The following is a 19,757-nucleotide window of genomic DNA, read 5'->3' on the forward strand; positions in this document are numbered from 1 at the left end:
TCTACAAATCAAGTATTTAATGTTTTTAGAGTACATCCTCTCATTTTGGGTTCTTTAGTACAGCTTTCTTCTCCACGATCCCATATTTAAGCAATAATTGGTGTTATCATGGGGACTAAATTTGTCAGAATTTGAATGTATAGCTCATTGGCTATCCCATCTTATTTTGTGGAAATTATAGTCCCACTGTTTCTATGCTGCTTATGAAGGAGAGGACTATGGCCAAGAATTTGGGTTGATGGGCTAAAAGGGAGGGGTGGTGAGTCAGGTGAAGGAGGTATCTAAGAATCCTTGTAAATCTTCTTCTAAGACTGCTGTGAGCCATGATACTATAAAGGGACCCAGAGAGCTCCAGAGACCTGTGATTACCTTCGGAGACACTGGGGTAACCGGGGTAATAATTTGAAAATACTAAACAGATGTGTTTTCATTCCTTTCCCCATAAATCAAGTAGCCTGGCAGCCATTCTCCCGTTCAGCCCTAGGGAAAAGGAGAGGGCAAATTCCACTTTGGGAAGGTGGTTGTAGGATACAGGGGAAGTGCCAAAAAGACAGGGGGAAGAAAGAGTCTACCCCTTCCAAACCTGACTGAGTATAAGGAGATGAAAGGAGGAAAAATCAGGTCCCCAAAGGGAGATGTTACAGAGGTCTGGCTTTGTTCTCAGCCTCTGGGACTTACCTTGACCTCCTTTCCCATTTGAGACTCTGAGAAATAACCACCTCAACGAGCGTCTCCCCAACACTTCCCTCCCCAAGCAAGGTACAGTCCCAGCACAATCAAGACTAAAATCAGTGGCTTGGTATGGTTAGGCAGAAGGGCCAGGGGGAAGGAAGGACATCTAAAAAACTGAACAGCCACCCAAGAGACAGAGTTATTCAAAGATAGTCTAAACTCCAATAGGTTAGAATTCTGTGGATTGACAAGTTTAAAACCATTTGTTTTCCCACCTCTCATCAGGGTAAGGACTACCACATAGATCAATTATAGAAAAAAATAACTATGCAAAAGCATCTACGAATATCTGAGTGTGGATTAAGGTTTTATCTTATGTACCCAGGTGTTTCTAAAATAAAATCTATGCAGACCATTGTCTTTCATTTCCAACTGCCCCACGGAGAAACGGCTCCTTCATCAAGCATCAGGATTAAAACTGGGCCTCTGGAGCCAGTCAGATCTGGGTTCCTTGCTTGGTTTCATTACCTGCTGGCTATGTGACCGGAACAAGTTACTTTGCATCTTTAAGATTTAGGCTCCTCACTTTCCTCACCTAGAAAGTAGGTGTGATAATGCTGCTTTCATATGGTTGCTGTGAAGACGAAGTTACAGAATATATTTAAGGCAGTTAACACAGTGTCTGGCATATGACAAAGGCCCTTTAGTGGTAAATGTTCTATATAAGGTGGCGCCAGGGTGGCTGAATCCGTTAAGTGTCCAACTTCGGCTCAGGTCATGATCTTATGGTTTGTGAGCTCAAGCTCCGCATGGGGCTCGGCTCTGTGCTGACAGCTCAGAACCGGGAGCCTGCTTCATGTTGTTTGTCTGTCTGTCTCTCTCTCCCCCCTCCTCCACTCGTGATCTGCTGCTCTCTTAAAAATAAACATTAAAAAATAAACAAAATAATAGGTAAGGCATATTCTTGTGTATGAGAAGCTGGTACAATAGGGAAGGTCCTAGGCTTGTCCTTGAGGAACTCATAAGGTTGTAGTGAGCAAGATAAAAGTACCAGCAATTATGATACAACATAATGCTGTAATAATGGTACCATACAGGGTGACATAGACCCATCAAAGATGAGCACCTAATTTAGAATGGAAATTAGGAAGGAGGTCTGAAAAGTTCCCCCAAGGAACTATCTCCTAGGCCTTGGATGAGTAATAATTATAACCTTTTTTGTTCACTTCCTACGTGCAAGATAGAATGTGAGATCCATTAGGGTAGGAGCTCCAACTCTTTTGTTCACTGCTATCTCTGGATCTCCTAGAATGGAGCCTGGCAGGTAGTAGGCACTAAAGGAATACCTAATTCATTTAGTTATTCAATATCTGATTTGATTCTCCCAAAAACCCTAATGACAAAATTTAGGCAAAAAGAGGAAACGCCACTTGTCCAGTGTTGGGTCTCAGGGTTTCCTGGCCCCAAAGTTCATATGCTTATCCATTAGGCTGTATCGCATTTAAAACAATGGTAGTATAGTGAGAAGATAAAGGATTTCTCAGGCAGATATACTTAGATACAGAAGTAGGAAAGGGAGTGAAGTCTCTGGGAAACAGCAATCTGTTTAGTATGGACCAAGAGCAGAATACACAGCACCAAAAGATAGGGCAAGGACCAGGTACAGAAAGATGCCATGGCCCAGTGAAGGAGCTTGAACTTAATTCTAAAGGTGTTTTAGAAGGATGAAGTGTTGTAGGGAGAGAAATTAATGGTGCAGTTTGCAGATCGCAAAGGTCTGATGCTGGTTGTAGTGTAGAGAATATTGGAGAAGGCTAACATGAGTCAGCAATAAAGGCCTCAACTAAATCAGTGGCCAAGGGGCTGTAGAAGCAACCACAGATCTGTGATCTTCAGAGGGTGTAATTGTTAGGATTTTCTGACTAAATGGGTGTGGGCACCATCGTTGATGGAGGTTAAGAGTAGTTAGTGAAGGAGAAAGACATTTCAAATGAATTTCAAGTTTATGGCTTGGTTGACCAAATAGATAATGGGATCATTTATCGAACTAGGAAATACAGATGGAATCGCCCTTCTGGAAGAAAGGCTGTCAAAAGTTTGTATAGAGAGAAGTACCTCTAGGACACCCAAGTGATGAGAACGAGTGGTTACTGGGTTTCACACATAGTGGGTGTTCATTTAATATTTGTTGAATAAAGGAATATATGGGTCCTTGAATTTATTTGGTATGTTTGACTTGGATATACATAGGATTTGGAGGAAATATCTCATAGGTGAGAACTGAAGCTGTGGGTGTTGGTGCCCATAGAGCGAAAGAGAAGGCTTGGCGTAGAACTCTTTAAAAGCCCAAGAATAAAAGAGAAGCCTGCGAAGAAAGACAGGGGGATTTTGCTTGGTGGGGCTAATCAAAGAGGGAGTGGTTTCACTGTGCCCAGAAGAGAAACGAATTTCAAAAAGAAATCTCTCAAGACAAATGTCACCAAGTTTGAATCACATAAGGGCAGAGAAGGGTTTACTGGATTTGAGGTGTTCTCAAAGGTAGTTTTAAGAAGTTGGATGTCAGATCAGACCCATTAATGATAACTGAAGAAAATAAAGAAGTAATCAAGTATGGAGAACCATAATTCTCTGCAAAGTCACTAATATTCTGACTAAACCAAGATATTCAAGGAAGGAGGAAATATTAAATCAAGGTTCATACGTAGTACTGGAAACTAACTGGAATCAACAAGTATTTGCACTAAAAAGTTTCCAGCCATATTGGAGGGGCCAATATGTTCATTAATACGCACCTGTTAGGCACCAGATGAACTGACCCTTCCTGTGAGCCCCCATTCTAGTGGGGTCATGACCCACATCCCAACAGAATGATAAAACATATTTAAAATGCATGTTTGGAGAACAGCATTACTAAGTCAGACCCAGAGGACACAGAGCAATGAGAGTAACAAGCAAAAAAAAGGAAACCATCAGATGTCTCAAACACAGGCCTACTCAAGGAAGATCAAACTGGGTACCACCACAGATTTTAATTTTTAGAGTTCCTAGCCTATAGCACAATCGCATTTCTCTGGAGACTTCAGCCAGCAAGCACTGCCAAAAATCCTGGTCTACTTTTCTAACATGTGAAGTTCATCTAGGACAGGGATTTTGCATTATCTTGGATTTGAGAAATCAAAAGACCATACAGAGAAGATCTGAAATCATTAGCCAGGAATGGATATTAATCCTGATTCCATCCCAGAAGCCCTTACTCATCACAAATGCCTTTTCCAGGTGAAAACATGTTCACTGAAGCTGATAATCACTGCTGTCAAAGGCATTCACAGCTGTCACACCACTCTAGATGGGGGGCTTCCTTAGATTGTTATCACCTCCGGATGTAGACAGAAGATTCCACTTAGCAGTCACATTGCTGCCCTGGGACAAGTAATTTCTCCCATGTGTATGTCCTAGGACATTTTCCAGTAGAGAATGGCAGGGACAAGTTATCAATCAATGGCTTAAAAATATGCTCCACATCTAAAATAATAGCAGTGGAATATACAATTGGCCAGCCAGTGTTGCTGGTCCTGAAATTGCATTGGTGGCATAGAAATGTATTTGGGATTGGTTCTTGCTCACTACTTTTAATCCCAAGGCATCAAAGATTTTTATTAGTTCTTTCTTTAGATCTGATGAGAGTTTTATGATATGACGCCTCCTGATTTTAGTAATAGCTTTTTACTTAAAATTGGTGCGTAAGGTTTTCCCCCTACATGAAGCTCCCTTGAAAGCCAACTTAAAAGGTGTGCTCATTCGTGATGGACTTTTGAGATTATTTGTCCTTGGAGATTACTTATCAGCCATATTTATAGCTATGCTGATATATTCATATAGAATTTTGCAAGCCTCCTATCTGCTGGTAAAATAGCAAGGTTTCCATAATGTCAAAAGATAGAACATCGCCACTGCCTAAGATGTCTTGTGTGTTGGAATTTTCTGATTTGCGATTCGGTGGGTTTTCTCAAGCTTTGGGCTTAACTTTGTGGAATAATTCATAGAACATGATGGGAATGCAATTTAAAAACACTCAGCACTATTATTTCTGTAATCTTTCAATCAAATCTGTGCAATGTGAGGTTTCAGTCTATTAAATAAAAATGTGCTTTTGAATTATACCAGCTGGCTAAATTTAAGAGCCTTAAGTATGTTTTCCATAAAAATACAATGTTATAAATGTTATAATTGAAAAATGTATTAAGTATCCCAGAAATATAGAAAATAAAGTAACCATGCCTGGGGAAACAGGTAAAGCTTTGACCAAGGCAGTGATCAGGGCTCATTCATTCAACAAATATTTATAGAGCACCTACTATGCGCCAGGAAAAATTATAGGTTTTGGAAATACAGAAATTAACAAAACTAGATGAAATTCCCTGCCTTCATGCAATTTTCACTTGAGTGAGTGCCTATGTTACGGGGTTGAGGGGATAGTCAGAAGAGAGGAAGGAGTTCAGAAAGGTAACAGAAGGACCAGAATGTACAGGGCTTTGAATGACCATTGTAAAGACTTCCACTTAAAACTAAAGTTAGAAGCTACTTATTTGTAGCAGCGTTAGCAGCGTCTGCTGGCACAGATGTGGAACGCTAACAATGGCAATGATTAGCAATAGCAATGCCTAACATTTACGGAATATTTAACGGGCCAAGTGCTAGTCTTTAATTGAACAGGTACTTTAATCCTCAGAAGCTTATGAGGAAGGAGCGACTTTAAATCTCACTCGTTAGAGGAGGTAACTAGTTAAAAATAACTTAGCCTGATCACCAGCCAGGAAGTAGCAAAGCTGGGCAGGAATGTACCTGCCAGGTGTCAAAGTAGTCATTCTTATTCACTAACAACAGCCTGCCTTCCACTGGAGTCTGATAAAACCTGGGGGGTAAGAATGCAGAATCTAAGGTTGGAGAGTAGCAGGGATGAGACAGCAGAAGAACACAGAGGCAAGAGACTGTAGATTGCTGCCCTGAAGGCAATTAATTCGGTCAAGGGGGCAAAGAAGTAAAGCCAGAAAAAGGCTGAAGGCAGGGACAGCCAGGAGGGGAGGGTAAACTCTACAGAGCAGCACTATCCATGGGAAGAGGTTGGAAGAAGTGGAAGGATAGGAGCTGAAAATTATGGTTAAGGAAAAGGTGGGGCAGGGTGTAGTAGGAAGATATACCAGGATTTGGGGTTAGTGATATACATGATTAATAGAGACAAAGTATTTTCTTACCCTTTATTGATAGTAATTAACTTTTTCCCCGAGTAAACCTCAACTATCAATGTCCATTTCTTTGCTATCTTCTGGAGGGGAAAAGACAACCACAGGCACTGTTTTTTGGTACTTGTTTCTGAAGTTAAAATCTGCTTTCATTTTCACTATGCCAAGATCGTTATAATTCAACCATCCAGCTGTAGACATGACTATTTGAGTGCTCTCATGGAAATGTGTCTGAGCCCAAATTCATGAAATTCCTTTATTTCCTTCCCATATTTTATTTCCATGTTTACATAAAGCACATCTTGTTGAATTGAGGGGACAAAAGGCATCTCGGGCTCAACTGTGTGGCAGGAGAAATGATGAGCCTATAGGTACAATTAATAAATAATCTTCCAGAAGTCCTCAGAAGCTTTCAAGAGAGGATTTCCCTAGGGCTCCCAAAAGTCAACTAACCGATTTGGCTTTATTTCTGACTTTGATATTAAGAAGTTCAGGGGCACCTGGGTGGCTCAGTTGGTTGAGCGTCCAACTTTGGCTCAGGTCATGATCTCACACTCCGTGGGTTCGAGCCCTGCGTCAGGCTCTGTGCTGACAGCTCAGAGCCTGGAGCCTGCTTCGGATTCTGTGTCTCCTTCTCTCACTGCCCCTCCCCACTTGTGCTCTCTCAAAAATAAATAAATGTAAAAAAAAAAAAAAATTAAAAAAAAAAGCTCAAACTGAGTCAAGAGACTCATTAATATAATTGTGAAGCCAGGAGGCAGGGTAATTGTGCAGTGAAGAGACAATAGTTCTAACAGGCACCAGTGGCCTTCAAAATTTCAGAGGCACCCAGAACTTGGGCTACCAGCAGCAACCAGGGACACTGGGAGGGTGGGGCTTCGCTGTCAAGTACGATGTTCATGACAGCCGAGCTGTGGCTCACGGATGTCTCCTCCACAGCTCGTCAAGGGAACATGAGGCCAGCAGCTGGGAAGCAGTGTGAGTAACGGAAGAGAAATTCCCCAATTTCTGACCTCATCCGAATAAAATTTTTAAGAAGAAAATTAAAGAAGCTTAGTTCATTAAAAAAAAAAGAATGCAACTGGAAGTCATGAAGACTAAGTTTCTATCAGAAGTGTTCTAATTAGAACACTTAATCAAGAGCTTATCAAGAGCTTAATCAAGAGCTCATAAAGCCAAGTACCTTCATGTCCTCAATTCGCATTCACTGAACATCTACAGAACATGAACATGAAGGGTCCAGCTACACAGCAGAGCCCATGAAAACAAAGAGTCACCTTCAGCTAGCTTCCATTTAATTTCTATATGAAGTTATCAGATTCTTAGGAAATATGAAAGGATCTTAGTCTCAATACCATATGGAAAGCCACAATGAGTTAAAAATCAGCTGATACAACTCCAATCAATTCTTCAGATTAGATCTCCTCCACAGCTTGCCTCTCATACTTTCCCCCAAGCCCCTAAATTCCAGTCTTCAGGGAAGATCCTATCAGCCTTTAAGAATGCAATGGGATCATTATAAACAAGAAGCAATGGCATGTCTAGTGAATTTTTATTATTTTTTGTCTTTCCATCCTTGTGGGAACAATTCCTTCAAACCTTGTGATTCTAGCTGAGTTTGACAATTACAATATTTCATCTTCCTGGCCGTAAGGATTGGTTCAGAGTTAGGCCTATGATCAAGCTATTTAGAATATTTCTCTAGCTTTAAAAAAAACTAAAGCCGCAGTGTGTGTGTGTGTGTGTGTGTGTGTGTGTGTGTGCGCGCGTGCATACACACATGTGCACCCTTGTACTTGGGGAAGGGCAGAGATAATAGCCTCCTTATTGAAAATAGCACTCTAGAATTGAGAAAACATGGTATAAATTGTTCGGCAAGAAGTAAAAGGCATCCAAATCAGAAAAATGTAAAACTGTCACCATTTGCCTGTGACATGATATTACATATGAAAAATCCCAAGGACTCCATGAAAAATCTGTTAGAATAAATGAATTCAGTGAAGTTTCAGGGTACAAAAATCAACATACAGAAATCTGTTGCATTTCTAGATACTTATCAACTATCAGAGAAATTAAGAAAGCAATCTCATTTATAATGAGATCAAAAAGCATACAATACCTAGGTATAAACTTAACCAAGTAGGTGAAAGACCTGTACCCTGAAAACTATAAGACACTGATGAAAAAATTGAAGACACAAATAGATATTCCATGCTCATGGATAATATTGTTAAAATGTTCATTCTATCCAAAGCAATCTACAGATGCAATGCAATCCCTATAAAAGTTCCAATGGCATTTTTTCAGACAAACAAAAACAGACAATTGTAACTTTTGTAGGGAACTACAAACGATCCAGAATAGACAAAGCAATCTCAAGGACAAAGCTGGAGGCATCACACTTCCTGAAGTCAAACTGGAATACAAAACAGTAGTAATCAAAACAGTATGGTACTGGCACAAAAACAGACGCATAGATCAGTGGAACAGAATAGAGAGCCCAGAAGTAAACCAATACATAAGATTAATTTATGACAAAGGAGGCAAGAATATATAATGGGGAAAGAACAGTATCTTCAATAAATGGTGCTGGGAAAACTGGACAGCAACATATGTTAGAATGAAACTGGACCCCTACATCATACAGAAAAATGCCTAATAGATTACAGACTTAAACAGAAGACCTAAAACCTTAAAACCCCCTAGAAGAAAACATAGGGGTAAAGTTACTTGGTATCCGTCCTGGAAATTATTTGTTGGATTTGACACCAAAGTCAACAAAAGCAAAAATAAACAACTACATCAAACTAAAAACCTCCTGTATAACAAAGGAAACCATCAACAAAATGAAAAGGCAACCCATAAATTAGAAAATATTTGTAAGTCATATTTGACAAGGGGTTAATATCCAAAATACATAAAGAACTCCTACAACTAAATAGCAAAAAAACAATCTGATTTAAAAAATGGAGGGAACTCAACGCATTTTCCAAAGATGATATACAGATGGCCAACAGGTACTTGTAAAAGTGTTCAACATCACTAATTATGAAGGACATGCAAATCAAAACTACAATGAAGTGTCACCTCACACCTATTAGAATGACTAGTATCAAAAAGACAAGAAATGGGGCGCCTGGGTGGCTCAGTCGGTTAAGCGTCCGACTTCAGCTCAGGTCACGATCTCACGGTCCGTGAGTTCGAGCCCTGCGTCGGGCTCTGGGCTGATGGCTCAGAGCCTGGAGCCTGCTTCCGATTCTGTGTCTCCCTCTCTCTCTGCCCCTCCCCTGTTCATGCTCTCTGTCTCAAAAATAAAAAAATAAACGTTAAAAAAAAATTGAAAAAAAAAAGACAAGAAATAAATGTTGGCAAGGATGTGGAACAAAAGGAATCCTCGTCCATTGTTGGTGAGAATGTAAATTGGTACAGCCACTCAGGAAAGTAGTATGGAGTTTCCTCGAAATATGAAAAATACAAGTAACATATGATCCAGAAATTCTACTTCTGGGTTGTTAATGGGAAGAAAATGAAAAAATATCTGCACCCCCACATTCATAACAGCATTGTTTATAATGGCTAAGACATAGAAGCAACCTAAATGTATAAGGACACATGAATGGATAGAGAAAACATGGTAAAATTCCCCCCCATATTGGAATAGTATTCAGCCATAAAAAACAAAGATCTCTTGCCGTTTGGGATGACATGGATAGACCCTGAGGTCATTATGCAAAGTGAAATAAGTCATACAGAGGAATACCAAATGATCTTACTTATTTGTGGAATCTAAACCAGCCAGCCAGCCAAACAACCCCCTAAGTCAGAGATACAGAGAACAGATTGGTGGTTACCAGAGGTGAGGGGTGAGAGTTAGGTGAATGGGTGAAGGGAGCCCAAAGGTACAAACTTCCAGTTATAAAATAAGTCCTGAGAATATAATGTACAACATGGTGACAATAGTAATACTGTACATTTCAAAGTTGAGGGAGTAGACCTTAAAAGTTCTCATTTTCACAAACAAAAAAACCCATTTGTAACTATGTGTGGTGATGGATATGAACGAGATTTCTTGTGATCATTTCCAATATATACAGATATCGAATCATTATGTTGTACACACAAAACCAATACAATGTTATATGTCAATTATATGTCAATTTAAAAAAGAAAATATAGTACACATTGTATAGTTACTATTTTTGCAAGCAGTAGATGTTGAAAGAGGTCATAGTTAAGATTAATGGACCACTCAAATTTGAATCTAGATGCTGGTCCTTCAAAATTGAGTAATCTTGACAAATTACTTTCCCTAGTTTCAGCTTCCTCATCCATAAAATGGGGCATACGAAGATTTACAAAGTAACACTTTGAGATATAAAGCTAGGTTCTTGCTTTATCCACTGAGGTCACCATTTTTTTAGGCTTTTCCCTTCAGAGGTTTGATCTATTTCTCCTCTCCTTGAATCTAGGCAGGCCCTGTGGAAGCTTTGAGGGATAGATTTTTAGCAATATATTTTATTGGCATAAAAATTATGCCAACTAGTTCCTAGCCTTACAATGACTAGCAGCTTCTGCCTTGGTCTCTTGGAATCCAGCTGCCCTGTAAGAAGCTTAATTATCCTGCATCACCATGCTGTGGGAAGTATAAGCCATGTGGAGAGGCCCTGTAGGAACAGGTCATGGGGAGGAAGAGAGCGGGGAAAGAAAAGGAGCGATAGGGAATGGTGGTTCCAAGGCTCATGACCAAAGGTCCCAGCCACCGCAGCTAATAGTGATCCACTATGTCGGTCAGAGATAAATTGTGTAGCCAAGACCTTCCTGAATCCCTGATCCACAAAACCATGAACTATAACAAAATGGTTAAGTTTAAGAGTTGGGGGATCACCTGTTACGCAGGAATATAGATAACAGCAACACCCTACTGAGTCCCTATTGCTGCATAAAGGATCACTCCAAAATTTAGTGAGTTAAAACAGCAATCATTATCTTCTATTCTGCAGGCTGACTGGACACAAGTAGCAGGTTGTGACTTATGATCTCTCAAGCAGTTGTAATTAGAAGGTAGCCGACTACTGAAGACATCTTAATGGCTTTCTCAGCCTCCCAACTGATGGTTGATGTTGCCTTTTGGTTGGGACCTCAGCTGGAGCTCTTGTGGAACACCCACACACACCTCTCCACACGGCTTGGGCTCCCTCACAATATGGAGCTGGATTCCAAGTATGATCATCCCTAAAGAACAGGCAGAAGAGGATGGGATTTCAGAATCTACTCTTGGAAGCCCTAAGAGTAACTTCTATCATACTTCGCTGGTAACCCAGTTGCAAGGAGGGATACAGACTCCATCAGAACCATAAATGGGAGGATGTCAAAGCACACTGTAAGAGAAACGTGTGGTAGCCGTCTATGAAAAATAGATTCTGACACACATACACCCTTTTCGACCTCCTTACTCCCCATTTCTTCCTCACAGGGTTGTTAAAGAATTTGAGAGAAGAAAAAAAAAAATCAGTGCTCAAGTACTGAGTTTCAAAATAGACTTTAAAGCCCCTGGCATGGAAAATAACCTGAAGAAAAATTTGTGAGCCTCAGAAGTCTGATTTTCAAGTATTAAAGGCTTAAGATCCTTGAATGACTCAGAACTTAAAGTTCATGCTATAAATCACAAGACCACATGACTAGCTGGAGACTGTTGAGGTAGGAGGCTGATGAGTTACCCTGAGAAGGGATTCTGCCCTCCCTCCTATTCCCAGCCATGCCTCAAGCCAATGGGAATCTGCAAGTAGAAAGAACCTGTCCTTTGCCTTATGTCTGGATCCCTAAGGGAAGGCAAAGCCACACAGAGGTTTCTAACTCACCACAACACAGAACATGAGGGGATAGATAGGACTGAATGGCTTAGCAGGATATGGATTTTTCTGCAGAAAGGCCAAATATTTTTGAGGAGAGAGGGAGAACACACCTGACCCCATGTGGTAGCCACAGAAACATCAGCAGAAAATAGACGCGGTCTGCTGACCAAGCAGGTTTTCCCGAGGGAGAGTTGCCATGAAAGCAACTCGAAAAATCAGATCTTCATTCAGGTTTCCAGAAGCACCTTATAAAAATGTGGTGTGGTGTCCACGGTCATCGCTGCCTTCCCTCACTTACTGAATATGCAGGCCAGAGGCAGAAGCAGAAATTAGGTTGGTGCCATTGGTTTGCATGATGCTCGGTGCATTCAACGAGGAAGCATCTCCCTCGCTCGGCTCCCCTCCTTCCTGAACTGTACCCATACCCAGCACTCAGTTTGGACTCCTCACAATCTCCACCTCCCATCCCCATCTCTGATTCTGTCACCGTACCTGTTCATTTCAGTGAGACCCGAGACATGGAGGCCCCTCTTTTTCTCCTACCTCACACCCTACTGCACACCTCCTACCTCAGGCCTAGATGAGAAGACTCCTGAGAGGTTTCCTTACTTCCTTACTCTTATTTCTCAAGGCTTTTGACCTCTCACCATAAGAGATATCTTTTGTCCCTCCTTTTTCAAATGTCTTCACTGGTTTCCTATCACTTTCAGGTTAAACGTTCCAAGTCTTGCTTTTGACACTGACGTGCCCTATACAATCAAACTCCCTTTAGAAACATATCCTTCACCATATACAGTAAGGGTGGGATTTAATTTGGTTTTACCTCTTACCCTGGAATGCTAGTCCTGCCTTCTGCTGTCAGCATAGGAAAAGACTTCTCTACATATAATTAGTCGAGAGAAGAGCCTGTTAATATTTGTTTTTTGTTTCTTAAATAGGCTCTGTGCCCGGCATGGAGCACACTCAAGACTTGAACTCATAACCCTGAAATCAAGACCTGAGTGGAGATCAAGAGTCAGATGCTTAACCAACTAAGCCACCCAGGCACCCCAATATTTCTATTTTGAATCCTCCACATAGGCTCTTGTAGAAATGAATTCTTCCTTCTGATCATTGTACTGGACCATGTTCAGTGGGACTGCTAGACCTCTAGGCTACCATTTGAAAATAACTTCAGCTTGCCTCAGGATCAAGCGAGGAAGAGGATAGCAACTCAGGTCAAGTGAATTATGATGTAAGTGTAACAGTATCTGAGTTGTCCTCTCTTTAGAGTCCCTATCCATCCAGGACATTCAGGACGAGGAGAGAAAGCCAGGAACATTCAGCCACCACCATCTCATCTTCACAGCTGCACTGACTAGTCAGGTTACATCATGAAAGTCAGGATTTCTGTTTTCAGCAAATTAAACGATGAGTTTAAAAATTGATAGGCAATTCTTGGGGTGCCTGGGTGGCTCAGTTGGTTAAATGTCTGACTTCGGCTCAGGTCGTAATCTCACAGTCTGTGAGCCCGAGCTCTGTGTCGGGCTGTGTGCTGACAGCTTAGAGCCTGGAGCCTGCTTTGGATTCTGTGTCTCCCTCTCTCTCTGCCCCTCCCCAACTCTTTCTTTCTCTTTCTCTTTCTTTCTCTTTCTCTCTCATAAAATAAACATTAAAAAAATTATTTTTAAATCCATAGGCAATTCTTGCTTGGAAGAAATAAGGCAGCATAGTATTGCTAATTCATATGTTCAAAGTTCTGCAGAGGGTAAGTTCTAAGGCTGGACGTCAAGTCCAAAATAAGTTTCTCTGGCCGTTACTTCCATTTGGACACAACCTGCTGAACAGCAGCCTCGCATTCTGCACGCAAAACGCTCGACTCCGGGTAAAGTAAATCATTCCACAAGTGGTCCTCCTCCCACATTCACATTACTTGAGAAGAGTTCCTGAAGTTTGGATACAGTCTGTGGAGCTGAGCCAGCAAACTTCACAGTGGTTATGAAACAGCTGCAAATCCACACTTAGGTCATGCCTTGTACAAATACTCTAGAAAGGATACATTCACATCGAGAAAGGCAATGTGGCTTTGCTAGTGCTCATCAAGGTGAGCAGCCTTTATTTCACTAAGATGACAATAACAACCTATTGGGGGCTTGCTTCCTATTCCTATAAATCCTATTCGAGGCTGTATAGTCAACCTGGATTACTTCTTTTCTTTTCTTACAATTTTTTTTTCATATTTTATTTTCTCCAATCCCCCTCCTCCAAACAAACAAATAATAATTGACTTCCCTCGTCTAAAACCATCACTTGAGCTATTCACAACATGGAAGCCAAGAACCCAACCACAAACCAAAACAAAAACACTGACTCTACCTGGCAAAACAGAATGCCCTCCAGCAAGGGGAGCTGTTGCCATCCCTGAGTATTAGGGTTCCCGAAAAGATCTTTTTTGGATTCCCTTGGAATATCAGTCAGGCAATTGTGAGAACCAAGTGTTCTGTGTGATTTTACACATAATTATCATTCTCTGCAAAATGGGAAATGGAAGCTCAGTGAACCTTTGGATTCTGTTCCAAAGATTTTGTAAATTTTACTGATCTCGAGGTTGTTTCCATTTGCTAAAGAAAAGCAAGTTCTGTAGTTCTAAAAACTGAAATAGATTTGTGTAAAATGCTTTCTTCTAATTGCAGTATGAAAAAAAGTGGCATTTTCGTAGGAAAGCCTTCAGCAAATAATTCCAACAGATACTCCAGGAGCGAGGAATGATGTCAGGCTGTGAATGGGGAGGAGGACCTGGAGAGTTCAAAGTTAAGGAAGAGGTTTCAAAAGAGCTCTATTCTTCCCAGCCTCAAGTTAGGTGTTAAAAAAAAAAAAAACAACACACACACACACAAAACTTGTAGTAAACAGGATCAAGTAAATAGGATCAAGCCTGGGAAGTTGCTAAAATCCCAGCTCAAGGTAGCAGAGCAGGATTAGAAGCTCACTGAAAACTCAAATATTCAGAGCCCTGGAGCTTTGAGAGTTCCTAATGCAATAAAACCTGGGCACTTTCCCCCAGCCACAAATCAAATCATTGAAAGACACGATAGAGCCTGTATACACACTGTTAACCTGAAGCATCAATTCTTTGTTGACCTGAAAGTTTTGACCAAAAAAGTGCTACTTCGGTTATTCTTTCCTGTGGCCAATGGTGTCAAATGTCATATATTTGACATTTATGATTAAATAAAGAAAATATTTGACCTAATGACAAATATCACTTAATACAATGGCCACATTTTCATATCTTGGCCAGCCCACAGAAATACTACTAAGGAACACCAAGGCATCAGTAAATTAGAAAAGAAGCATACTATCTGGGTATCACTTTGTCAGTAGCTTCAGTTTAGATTATGCGCGTCAAAGAGTCTGAAGCATCATACATCTTTGTCTTATTCTTTAAAAAAAAACAACAAAACCCATGCTGTTCAGTTATCTACCAAATCACCAAATCCTACCCATTCTACTCCAGTTGCCTCTCAATTTTTGTTTCCATAATCCTGTCATTTGAAATACAGACAAATGTGGAAAACTTCCAAGAGTCGATCAGTGCTCTCCTTTCAATCCCTTTAACGCATCTGACTGTTTGTAATTCATAGAATATGCAGAACAGTTTGAAGACATACAGAATGTATAACCTTAAAAACAAAGCTCTCTCTTACTACTGTCCCTTACCCCTAGAGTCCCATTGTAAATAGTTACTCTTTTTGAACTATTTTTGTTTTTAATTCTCCGGGGGTTACAATTGTAGCTCTAAAAATTCAGGAATGTTCTGTTCTTGATTTATCCACACAGTATTTTCTACTATGAAAGAAATCCAACACCCTTCTATTGCTTCTTGCCTGTTTCAGTTATTGGTAATCTTGTGAATTATTCCAGGGGTTACCATTATAATTTTAAGCAACATTCTTAAAATCCTATTTCTTGACTTATTCCAAGGAAGGTGACCTATTGACTCTCCATTTTAGGTCTCTTCTCAACCTTTTCTGTTTTTCATTTTCTTGGTTTTACCATTATGTCTCCTTTATCCTCTGTATTTACATTATAATCTATGACTATACTTAAGGCTTCCTTGTTTTGACTATAGATTGCTTCTAAACTTGAAGTCTAGTAGATGGCACTTAGGATTGTCAGTTCTTTTCTTCAAAATCAAATGGTATCACCTTTCATAGAGAAAGAAATCTCTCATTAAATCTTGCCATCAGAAGAATATTCTAACAAAACCATGAAAGTCAAATGGATTATCTTTCTGGGGGCCATTAATTATTCAAAAGCTTGCCTCATTTGAAGATTAAAGTTGGATTTTACCCTATCTATGTATTTGATCTATCTAAGCAAGTTTGTCTTTCTTAGAGATTTTAACTGTTTTTATTTCCTGACAGAAGAAACCTATACCATCATTATCTAATAAAGAATACTCAGATTTGAACTCTCAATTTATGTAGAATCTGGCTTTTTTTTTTTTTTTTTGCAAGACCTTCCTCACTGAACTAATTTAGGCCAATTGCTTTGATATTATTGCTGGCATCTTGGTATTTGTTATAATTGGACTCTTCCAGTATTTAGTATATAGTTTTTAGATGCTATGTTATCCTCTATGTTTTTTCTCTCTTATTTTCTTGGACTAGATCTTCAAGTTGTTTGAGAAGCAAGAGGTAAAATTTTCAAGCCTTCAGGTCAGAAAAGGTCTCCTTGCTCTCATACTTTGATAGTTGGGCTGAGTACAGAATTATGGTTCCAAAATCCATTCCCTCAGTGCTTTGAAAGCCTGGTTCTATGGTCTCCCAGCATCCAACACTATGTACCAAAGTTTATGCCATTCAGGTAAATACTCGTGTTGGTAATCTTCTTATTGTCTGACTTTCCACTCCAGAAGCCCTAAGAGTTTCTTTATCCTGCAATGTCACCAAGATTGGTAAAGGTCTGGCCTCTTTTCATCTGAATCTTTAGGCCTTTCTTTCTGCTGTCTTTGTTTTTCCCTTTAAAGACTCTTCTTAAACTATGTTGGAACGTCTAGATCATCCTTTGGATACTCTGTATTTTCCACCTGTTTTTTGCTTTATACTCTGGAATACTCTTTTTTACATTCACAAAGTCTTCTCTTGATTTTTTTTTTTCATTTTTTCAATGTTTATTTATTTATTTTTCTTGAGAGATCATGAGCAGGGGAGGTACAGAGAGAAAGGGGCACAGAAGATCTGACATGGGCTCCATGCTGACAGCAGTGAACTGGATGTGGGGCTATAACACATGAACCATGAGATCATGACCTGAGCCAGAGTCGGACGCTTAACTGATTGAGCCACCCAGGTACCCCAATTTTTTTTTTAAGGAAATGGGTAGTATACGATGAATGCAACACTTTTCATGCCAAGGATTGAATTTTGTTTTCTTCTATTCTTAGAAATATTTCATCTGGATTATAAAAATTCCTTGAATCATTTCAACTGTTCTTTCCCCATATTTTTGTCTTTAAACATTTTTAACTAGCAGTATAATCCTGTCCCCTTTCCATGTTCTAGAAGTTTGTCTATTTCTGGTCCTTACTCCCATTTCCAGAACTGCCATGAATTTTTTCTTCATAAAATTTTTATTTCAACTGATCATCTGGAGAGAAGGGAAACAAATCTAGATTTAGACGAGTGTTCTAGAACTCAGCGCTTCCAGGTAATTGCAATGTGTTCAGTATGTTTTACTCTCTAAAATGCGAAGTTTAAATACAAAGTTTAAATGACTTAGTCTGATATTTGGGATTCAGCACAGTTTGATCGTAGTTCATCTTTCTTCCTTAATCCTCCAGTAATCACATTACAGAGTCAGTCATTCCCTCCTACCTTCCTTGAGAGGTCTCTGCTGTTCCTTATACCTTCTGACTGCTGCCTGGAATGGCCTTTTTGCTCCTCATCTAACCCTTTTTTTTACAAATATGGGTTTACAAATATAGGCTCAGTTCAAATTCCATCTCTTCTGAAGCCTTTATGACCATCCTAGGATAGCCAAAATTCAGTTATATTTGAAACCATTTATTGGGGTGCCTGGGTGGCTCTGTTGGTTAAACGTCCAACTTCAGCTCAGGTCATGATCATAAAGTTCATGGGTTCGAGCCTCACGTAGGGCTCTGTGCTGACAGCTTAGAGCCTGGAGCCTGCTTCAGACTGTGTCTCTCTCTTTCTCTGCCCCTTCCCCACTCACACTCAGTCTTTCTCTAAAATAAACATTAAAAAAATTTTTTTAATTAAAAAAAATAAAACCATTTATTGAGTTCCATCTGAGTAAATTGTTCTTTGTGCCAGCAATATCAATTTTTTTCAATCCGAATTCTCTGCCATTTTTACCCTGAAATACAAGATAATTTTACCTAAGTGGAATTAAATTTAAAAGCAAATGCTTCATGTTTTGTTATCTTCCCATACAATAAGATATTGAATTTTTGATGAGGTGCAGAAGACACGATAAGAGCAGAAGACAAGAATAGACACTTTTCCAAAGAAGATCTACAGATGGCCAACAGACACATGAAAAGATGCTCAACATCACTCATCAGGAAAATGCAAATCAAAACTGCAGTGAGATATCCCCTCACACCAGTCAAAATGGCTAAAATCATGAACGTAGGAAACAACAACTGTTGGTGAGGATGTGGAGAAATGAGAACCCTCTTACACTGTTGGTGGGAATGCAAACTGGTATAGCCACTCTGGAAACCAATATGGAGTTTCCTCAAAAAGTTAAAAATAGAACTACCCTACGATCCAAAATTACACTACCAGGTATGTACCCAAAGAATACAAAATACTGATTTGAAGGGATACATACGCCCTAATGTTTACAGCATTATCTACAATAGCAAAATTGTGGAAAGAGCCAAAATGTCCATTGACTAATGGATAAGGAGATGTGGTATACATACACAATGGAATATTACTCACTCATAAAAATGAATGAAATCTTGCCATTTGCAATGACCTGGATGGAGCTCCAGTGTATTTTAATAAGCAAAGTAAGTCAGACAAAAATACCATAGGACTTCACTCACGTATGGAATTTAAGAAATGAAACAAAACTAGCAATTGTGGGGGGGGGGGCAGACAGGAAAACCAATAAACAGACCTTAACTATGAACAACAAATTGATGGTTACCAGACAGGAGGGTGGTGGGACATGGGTTAAATAGATGACGGGCATTAAGGAGAGTACTTGTGACGAGCACTGGGTGTTGTATGGAAATGGTGAGTCACTAAATTGTACACTGGAAACTAATATTATACCGGTGTTAATTTTTTTAAAAATCGAGGAGTGTGCCTGAGTTAGGCAATTTCTTAAGTTTTGTTTTGAGCAGGAGGCAATAGCGATTAGGTATTCTTACTTCAAGACGCCTTTCTAGAAGAATTGTTATCCTGGTTGGAGGCAATAATGTCATCATATAACATTCCAAGCACTCAATTCATATATATATTCATATATATATATTCATATATATTCATATATATATATAAAATTCATATATATATATATATATATATATATATATATATATATATTGACAAACCAAGCAAAGCTTTTCTCTAAGCTGGGCACCAGAAAATGATGCTAATGGTGCAGTCCAATTTGTAAGCCAAAGCATGTGGTATGAGTGGCATTACCTCACAGGAGTTTGAAATGTATCACTCCCCAAGAGCAAAAATAAATTTGAAGCACAAGAATCCTGTGAGAGAAACTCTACCAAGTAGATATTATGTAGCCTAGTCATTGCCTGGGAAAATCACAACAGAACACATCAGCACTTTGAAACATCATGGTCCAGTGAAGGACTAACACCGTACTCCAAAACAGGAGCATGAAGTATTAGAAAATAAAAAATCCTCATGACCTAGAATGTAGTTCTCTAGGGAGACACTGAGGCTTATCCTGACCTTTACTGTTCATGTTCCCTAACGTAGTTTGATGTTAACCTGATAATCTTGGATTC

General features: G+C 39.6%; 1 protein-coding gene across 3 annotated transcripts in view; it reads right to left on the reverse strand.

The window, feature by feature from the left end:
- Positions 1-19,757, reverse strand: part of MAPRE2 (microtubule associated protein RP/EB family member 2) — a 161,408-nt gene that overhangs the window by 103,265 nt on the left and 38,386 nt on the right. The window contains exon 3 of one of the 3 annotated variants that reach the window (XM_040479083.1): positions 15,854-15,951. The exons of the other annotated variants lie outside the window; for them this stretch is intronic. The gene's annotated coding sequence lies outside the window, so the exon portion shown is untranslated. The remainder of the gene's footprint in view (positions 1-15,853; positions 15,952-19,757) is intronic. 3 annotated transcript variants of the gene reach the window in all.

The sequence above is a fragment of the Herpailurus yagouaroundi genome, unplaced genomic scaffold (genome assembly GCF_014898765.1).
Source record: "Herpailurus yagouaroundi ecotype Mexico unplaced genomic scaffold, PumYag 142, whole genome shotgun sequence".
Classification (NCBI taxonomy): domain Eukaryota; kingdom Metazoa; phylum Chordata; class Mammalia; order Carnivora; family Felidae; genus Herpailurus; species Herpailurus yagouaroundi.